Consider the following 8620-nt stretch of genomic DNA (forward strand, 5'->3'; position numbering starts at 1 on the left):
ACTCCTATTCAAGTACTAAACATGCCAACCTGAAGTGTAAAACATCCCCTAGGTGTAGTTAAGGCATCAGTTAGGAGTGAACTGAACACTCATGTTATGGGCAATTAGACTTAAAATAAAGTGTGGACAGCAGTAACGTTACTTTTGAAATGTGATGCTGAGTGAGCACACAGGGGAATTAGCTCAAATGGTAGAGCGCTCGCTTAGCATGCGACAGGTAGCGGGATCGATGCCCGCATTCTCCATTCTAAAACTTGCATATATTTTACTTTTTAACTTGTAATTGCCATGGTTGTTGCAGAGTAAGAACAGAAAAGTCACAGATGGCTTTCAAATTTGGTGTCATTATAACAACTAAAGTGGTTTAATCAAAAGTGTTTAGGTATTCTATAGCACGTGAGAGGAATTTGATTTCTTATGCAATCTCAAAATGAAAATTTCACACCTTCCATTTTCATTTCGTCTTATTTTACTTGACATTCTTTCCTCTGAAGGATGTATAAAAGTGAAGTTCCTTGCAAAACAAGAGCAGAGGAATATCCAGAAACAGTTTTCCTTAATAAAAAATGATGAGTCTGCATACCATATTTAAGTGGGAGCCCGGCTAGCTCAGTCGGTAGAGCTATGAGACTCTTAATCTCAGGGTCGTGGGTTCGAGCCCCACGTTGGGCGAAAACGAGTATTTTTTGCTGGATGATTGCATTGGCTCTCATAATATGGTGATTAATCTTGCATTAGACATGCACTAACTCCTAAAAATTGTATCTCCCTTGGTTACTCATTCATGAGAAATGTATCTCCAAGATTAGGTAGGGCCTGAGTCTAGGTTAACATACAGTGATATCACTCCTATTCAAGTACTAAACATGCCAACCTGAAGTGTAAAACATCCCCTAGGTGTAGTTAAGGCATCAGTTAGGAGTGAACTGAACACTCATGTTATGGGCAATTAGACTTAAAATAAAGTGTGGACAGCAGTAACGTTACTTTTGAAATGTGATGCTGAGTGAGCACACAGGGGAATTAGCTCAAATGGTAGAGCGCTCGCTTAGCATGCGAGAGGTAGCGGGATCGATGCCCGCATTCTCCATTCTAAAATTTGCATACATTTTACTTTTTAACTTGTAATTGCCATGGTTGTTGCAGAGTAAGAACAGAAAAGTCACAGATGGCTTTCAAATTTGGTGTCATTATAACAACTAAAGTGGTTTAATCAAAAGTGTTTAGGTATTCTATAGCACGTGAGAGGAATTTGATTTCTTATGCAATCTCAAAATGAAAATTTCACACCTTCCATTTTCATTTCGTCTTATTTTACTTGACATTCTTTCCTCTGAAGGATGTATAAAAGTGAAGTTCCTTGCAAAACAAGAGCAGAGGAATATCCAGAAACGGTTTTCCTTAATAAAAAATGATGAGTCTGCATACCATATTTAAGTGGGAGCCCGGCTAGCTCAGTCGGTAGAGCTATGAGACTCTTAATCTCAGGGTCGTGGGTTCGAGCCCCACGTTGGGTGAAAACGAGTATTTTTTGCTGGATGATTGCATTGGCTCTCATAATATGGTGATTAATCTTGCATTAGACATGCACTAACTCCTAAAAATTGTATCTCCCTTGGTTACTCATTCATGAGAAATGTATCTCCAAGATTAGGTGGGGCCTGAGTCTAGGTTAACATACAGTGATATCACTCCTATTCAAGTACTAAACATGCCAACCTGAAGTGTAAAACATCCCCTAGGTGTAGTTAAGGCATCAGTTAGGAGTGAACTGAACACTCATGTTATGGGCAATTAGACTTAAAATAAAGTGTGGACAGCAGTAACGTTACTTTTGAAATGTGATGCTGAGTGAGCACACAGGGGAATTAGCTCAAATGGTAGAGCGCTCGCTTAGCATGCGACAGGTAGCGGGATCGATGCCCGCATTCTCCATTCTAAAATTTGCATACATTTTACTTTTTAACTTGTAATTGCCATGGTTGTTGCAGAGTAAGAACAGAAAAGTCACAGATGGCTTTCAAATTTGGTGTCATTATAACAACTAAAGTGGTTTAATCAAAAGTGTTTAGGTATTCTATAGCACGTGAGAGGAATTTGATTTCTTATGCAATCTCAAAATGAAAATTTCACACCTTCCATTTTCATTTCGTCTTATTTTACTTGACATTCTTTCCTCTGAAGGATGTATAAAAGTGAAGTTCCTTGCAAAACAAGAGCAGAGGAATATCCAGAAACGGTTTTCCTTAATAAAAAATGATGAGTCTGCATACCATATTTAAGTGGGAGCCCGGCTAGCTCAGTCGGTAGAGCTATGAGACTCTTAATCTCAGGGTCGTGGGTTCGAGCCCCACGTTGGGCGAAAACGAGTATTTTTTGCTGGATGATTGCATTGGCTCTCATAATATGGTGATTAATCTTGCATTAGACATGCACTAACTCCTAAAAATTGTATCTCCCTTGGTTACTCATTCATGAGAAATGTATCTCCAAGATTAGGTAGGGCCTGAGTCTAGGTTAACATACAGTGATATCACTCCTATTCAAGTACTAAACATGCCAACCTGAAGTGTAAAACATCCCCTAGGTGTAGTTAAGGCATCAGTTAGGAGTGAACTGAACACTCATGTTATGGGCAATTAGACTTAAAATAAAGTGTGGACAGCAGTAACGTTACTTTTGAAATGTGATGCTGAGTGAGCACACAGGGGAATTAGCTCAAATGGTAGAGCGCTCGCTTAGCATGCGAGAGGTAGCGGGATCGATGCCCGCATTCTCCATTCTAAAATTTGCATACATTTTACTTTTTAACTTGTAATTGCCATGGTTGTTGCAGAGTAAGAACAGAAAAGTCACAGATGGCTTTCAAATTTGGTGTCATTATAACAACTAAAGTGGTTTAATCAAAAGTGTTTAGGTATTCTATAGCACGTGAGAGGAATTTGATTTCTTATGCAATCTCAAAATGAAAATTTCACACCTTCCATTTTCATTTCGTCTTATTTTACTTGACATTCTTTCCTCTGAAGGATGTATAAAAGTGAAGTTCCTTGCAAAACAAGAGCAGAGGAATATCCAGAAACGGTTTTCCTTAATAAAAAATGATGAGTCTGCATACCATATTTAAGTGGGAGCCCGGCTAGCTCAGTCGGTAGAGCTATGAGACTCTTAATCTCAGGGTCGTGGGTTCGAGCCCCACGTTGGGCGAAAACGAGTATTTTTTGCTGGATGATTGCATTGGCTCTCATAATATGGTGATTAATCTTGCATTAGACATGCACTAACTCCTAAAAATTGTATCTCCCTTGGTTACTCATTCATGAGAAATGTATCTCCAAGATTAGGTGGGGCCTGAGTCTAGGTTAACATACAGTGATATCACTCCTATTCAAGTACTAAACATGCCAACCTGAAGTGTAAAACATCCCCTAGGTGTAGTTAAGGCATCAGTTAGGAGTGAACTGAACACTCATGTTATGGGCAATTAGACTTAAAATAAAGTGTGGACAGCAGTAACGTTACTTTTGAAATGTGATGCTGAGTGAGCACACAGGGGAATTAGCTCAAATGGTAGAGCGCTCGCTTAGCATGCGAGAGGTAGCGGGATCGATGCCCGCATTCTCCATTCTAAAATTTGCATACATTTTACTTTTTAACTTGTAATTGCCATGGTTGTTGCAGAGTAAGAACAGAAAAGTCACAGATGGCTTTCAAATTTGGTGTCATTATAACAACTAAAGTGGTTTAATCAAAAGTGTTTAGGTATTCTATAGCACGTGAGAGGAATTTGATTTCTTATGCAATCTCAAAATGAAAATTTCACACCTTCCATTTTCATTTCGTCTTATTTTACTTGACATTCTTTCCTCTGAAGGATGTATAAAAGTGAAGTTCCTTGCAAAACAAGAGCAGAGGAATATCCAGAAACGGTTTTCCTTAATAAAAAATGATGAGTCTGCATACCATATTTAAGTGGGAGCCCGGCTAGCTCAGTCGGTAGAGCTATGAGACTCTTAATCTCAGGGTCGTGGGTTCGAGCCCCACGTTGGGCGAAAACGAGTATTTTTTGCTGGATGATTGCATTGGCTCTCATAATATGGTGATTAATCTTGCATTAGACATGCACTAACTCCTAAAAATTGTATCTCCCTTGGTTACTCATTCATGAGAAATGTATCTCCAAGATTAGGTGGGGCCTGAGTCTAGGTTAACATACAGTGATATCACTCCTATTCAAGTACTAAACATGCCAACCTGAAGTGTAAAACATCCCCTAGGTGTAGTTAAGGCATCAGTTAGGAGTGAACTGAACACTCATGTTATGGGCAATTAGACTTAAAATAAAGTGTGGACAGCAGTAACGTTACTTTTGAAATGTGATGCTGAGTGAGCACACAGGGGAATTAGCTCAAATGGTAGAGCGCTCGCTTAGCATGCGACAGGTAGCGGGATCGATGCCCGCATTCTCCATTCTAAAATTTGCATACATTTTACTTTTTAACTTGTAATTGCCATGGTTGTTGCAGAGTAAGAACAGAAAAGTCACAGATGGCTTTCAAATTTGGTGTCATTATAACAACTAAAGTGGTTTAATCAAAAGTGTTTAGGTATTCTATAGCACGTGAGAGGAATTTGATTTCTTATGCAATCTCAAAATGAAAATTTCACACCTTCCATTTTCATTTCGTCTTATTTTACTTGACATTCTTTCCTCTGAAGGATGTATAAAAGTGAAGTTCCTTGCAAAACAAGAGCAGAGGAATATCCAGAAACGGTTTTCCTTAATAAAAAATGATGAGTCTGCATACCATATTTAAGTGGGAGCCCGGCTAGCTCAGTCGGTAGAGCTATGAGACTCTTAATCTCAGGGTCGTGGGTTCGAGCCCCACGTTGGGCGAAAACGAGTATTTTTTGCTGGATGATTGCATTGGCTCTCATAATATGGTGATTAATCTTGCATTAGACATGCACTAACTCCTAAAAATTGTATCTCCCTTGGTTACTCATTCATGAGAAATGTATCTCCAAGATTAGGTGGGGCCTGAGTCTAGGTTAACATACAGTGATATCACTCCTATTCAAGTACTAAACATGCCAACCTGAAGTGTAAAACATCCCCTAGGTGTAGTTAAGGCATCAGTTAGGAGTGAACTGAACACTCATGTTATGGGCAATTAGACTTAAAATAAAGTGTGGACAGCAGTAACGTTACTTTTGAAATGTGATGCTGAGTGAGCACACAGGGGAATTAGCTCAAATGGTAGAGCGCTCGCTTAGCATGCGACAGGTAGCGGGATCGATGCCCGCATTCTCCATTCTAAAATTTGCATATATTTTACTTTTTAACTTGTAATTGCCATGGTTGTTGCAGAGTAAGAACAGAAAAGTCACAGATGGCTTTCAAGTTTGGTGTCATTATAACAACTAAAGTGGTTTAATCAAAAGTGTTTAGGTATTCTATAGCACGTGAGAGGAATTTGATTTCTTATGCAATCTCAAAATGAAAATTTCACACCTTCCATTTTCATTTCGTCTTATTTTACTTGACATTCTTTCCTCTGAAGGATGTATAAAAGTGAAGTTCCTTGCAAAACAAGAGCAGAGGAATATCCAGAAACAGTTTTCCTTAATAAAAAATGATGAGTCTGCATACCATATTTAAGTGGGAGCCCGGCTAGCTCAGTCGGTAGAGCTATGAGACTCTTAATCTCAGGGTCGTGGGTTCGAGCCCCACGTTGGGTGAAAACGAGTATTTTTTGCTGGATGATTGCATTGGCTCTCATAATATGGTGATTAATCTTGCATTAGACATGCACTAACTCCTAAAAATTGTATCTCCCTTGGTTACTCATTCATGAGAAATGTATCTCCAAGATTAGGTAGGGCCTGAGTCTAGGTTAACATACAGTGATATCACTCCTATTCAAGTACTAAACATGCCAACCTGAAGTGTAAAACATCCCCTAGGTGTAGTTAAGGCATCAGTTAGGAGTGAACTGAACACTCATGTTATGGGCAATTAGACTTAAAATAAAGTGTGGACAGCAGTAACGTTACTTTTGAAATGTGATGCTGAGTGAGCACACAGGGGAATTAGCTCAAATGGTAGAGCGCTCGCTTAGCATGCGAGAGGTAGCGGGATCGATGCCCGCATTCTCCATTCTAAAATTTGCATACATTTTACTTTTTAACTTGTAATTGCCATGGTTGTTGCAGAGTAAGAACAGAAAAGTCACAGATGGCTTTCAAATTTGGTGTCATTATAACAACTAAAGTGGTTTAATCAAAAGTGTTTAGGTATTCTATAGCACGTGAGAGGAATTTGATTTCTTATGCAATCTCAAAATGAAAATTTCACACCTTCGATTTTCATTTCGTCTTATTTTACTTGACATTCTTTCCTCTGAAGGATGTATAAAAGTGAAGTTCCTTGCAAAACAAGAGCAGAGGAATATCCAGAAACAGTTTTCCTTAATAAAAAATGATGAGTCTGCATACCATATTTAAGTGGGAGCCCGGCTAGCTCAGTCGGTAGAGCATGAGACTCTTAATCTCAGGGTCGTGGGTTCGAGCCCCACGTTGGGCGAAAACGAGTATTTTTTGCTGGATGATTGCATTGGCTCTCATAATATGGTGATTAATCTTGCATTAGACATGCAATAACTCCTAAAAATTGTATCTCCCTTGGTTACTCATTCATGAGAAATGTATCTCCAAGATTAGGTGGGGCCTGAGTCTAGGTTAACATACAGTGATATCACTCCTATTCAAGTACTAAACATGCCAACCTGAAGTGTAAAACATCCCCTAGGTGTAGTTAAGGCATCAGTTAGGAGTGAACTGAACACTCATGTTATGGGCAATTAGACTTAAAATAAAGTGTGGACAGCAGTAACGTTACTTTTGAAATGTGATGCTGAGTGAGCACACAGGGGAATTAGCTCAAATGGTAGAGTGCTCGCTTAGCATGCGAGAGGTAGCGGGATCGATGCCCGCATTCTCCATTCTAAAATTTGCATACATTTTACTTTTTAACTTGTAATTGCCATGGTTGTTGCAGAGTAAGAACAGAAAAGTCACAGATGGCTTTCAAATTTGGTGTCATTATAACAACTAAAGTGGTTTAATCAAAAGTGTTTAGGTATTCTATAGCACGTGAGAGGAATTTGATTTCTTATGCAATCTCAAAATGAAAATTTCACACCTTCCATTTTCATTTCGTCTTATTTTACTTGACATTCTTTCCTCTGAAGGATGTATAAAAGTGAAGTTCCTTGCAAAACAAGAGCAGAGGAATATCCAGAAACAGTTTTCCTTAATAAAAAATGATGAGTCTGCATCCCATATTTAAGTGGGAGCCCGGCTAGCTCAGTCGGTAGAGCATGAGACTCTTAATCTCAGGGTCGTGGGTTCGAGCCCCACGTTGGGCGAAAACGAGTATTTTTTGCTGGATGATTGCATTGGCTCTCATAATATGGTGATTAATCTTGCATTAGACATGCACTAACTCCTAAAAATTGTATCTCCCTTGGTTACTCATTCATGAGAAATGTATCTCCAAGATTAGGTAGGGCCTGAGTCTAGGTTAACATACAGTGATATCACTCCTATTCAAGTACTAAACATGCCAACCTGAAGTGTAAAACATCCCCTAGGTGTAGTTAAGGCATCAGTTAGGAGTGAACTGAACACTCATGTTATGGGCCATTAGACTTAAAATAAAGTGTGGACAGCAGTAACGTTACTTTTGAAATGTGATGCTGAGTGAGCACACAAGGGAATTAGCTCAAATGCTAGAGCGCTCGCTTAGCATGCGAGCGGTAGCGGGATCGATGCCCGCATTCTCCATTCTAAAATTTGCATACATATTACTTTTTAACTTGTAATTGCCATGGTTGTTGCAGAGTAAGAACAGAAAAGTCACAGATGGCTTTCAAATTTGGTGTCATTATAACAACTAAAGTGGTTTAATCAAAAGTGTTTAGGTATTCTATAGCACGTGAGAGGAATTTGATTTCTTATGCAATCTCAAAATGAAAATTTCACACCTTCCATTTTCATTTCGTCTTATTTTACTTGACATTCTTTCCTCTGAAGGATGTATAAAAGTGAGGTTCCTTGCAAAACAAGAGCAGAGGAATATCCAGAAACGGTTTTCCTTAATAAAAAATGATGAGTCTGCATACCATATTTAAGTGGGAGCCCGGCTAGCTCAGTCGGTAGAGCTATGAGACTCTTAATCTCAGGGTCGTGGGTTCGAGCCCCACGTTGGGCGAAAACGAGTATTTTTTGCTGGATGATTGCATTGGCTCTCATAATATGGTGATTAATCTTGCATTAGACATGCACTAACTCCTAAAAATTGTATCTCCCTTGGTTACTCATTCATGAGAAATGTATCTCCAAGATTAGGTGGGGCCTGAGTCTAGGTTAACATACAGTGATATCACTCCTATTCAAGTACTAAACATGCCAACCTGAAGTGTAAAACATCCCCTAGGTGTAGTTAAGGCATCAGTTAGGAGTGAACTGAACACTCATGTTATGGGCAATTAGACTTAAAATAAAGTGTGGACAGCAGTAACGTTACTTTTGAAATGTGATGCTGAGTGAGCACACA

The 8620-nt window shown here is 39.1% G+C and overlaps 6 non-coding genes across 6 annotated transcripts; all 6 read left to right on the plus strand.

The window, feature by feature from the left end:
* The first annotated feature begins 1017 nt into the window (after positions 1-1017).
* On the plus strand, positions 1018-1090 carry TRNAA-AGC (transfer RNA alanine (anticodon AGC)). Its single transcript has one exon. It is a non-coding gene; the product is annotated as a tRNA-Ala (tRNA).
* Positions 1091-2707: 1617 nt separating this feature from the next.
* TRNAA-AGC (transfer RNA alanine (anticodon AGC)) lies at positions 2708-2780 on the plus strand. The gene has a single exon. It is a non-coding gene; the product is annotated as a tRNA-Ala (tRNA).
* Positions 2781-3552: 772 nt separating this feature from the next.
* Positions 3553-3625, plus strand: TRNAA-AGC (transfer RNA alanine (anticodon AGC)). Its single transcript has one exon. It is a non-coding gene; the product is annotated as a tRNA-Ala (tRNA).
* Positions 3626-6087: 2462 nt separating this feature from the next.
* On the plus strand, positions 6088-6160 carry TRNAA-AGC (transfer RNA alanine (anticodon AGC)). Its single transcript has one exon. It is a non-coding gene; the product is annotated as a tRNA-Ala (tRNA).
* A 353-nt stretch (positions 6161-6513) lies between these two features.
* Positions 6514-6586, plus strand: TRNAK-CUU (transfer RNA lysine (anticodon CUU)). The gene has a single exon. It is a non-coding gene; the product is annotated as a tRNA-Lys (tRNA).
* A 771-nt stretch (positions 6587-7357) lies between these two features.
* On the plus strand, positions 7358-7430 carry TRNAK-CUU (transfer RNA lysine (anticodon CUU)). Its single transcript has one exon. It is a non-coding gene; the product is annotated as a tRNA-Lys (tRNA).
* The last annotated feature ends 1190 nt before the right edge of the window (positions 7431-8620 follow it).

The sequence above is a fragment of the Triturus cristatus genome, chromosome 4_1 (genome assembly GCF_964204655.1).
Source record: "Triturus cristatus chromosome 4_1, aTriCri1.1, whole genome shotgun sequence".
NCBI classification, from domain to species: domain Eukaryota; kingdom Metazoa; phylum Chordata; class Amphibia; order Caudata; family Salamandridae; genus Triturus; species Triturus cristatus.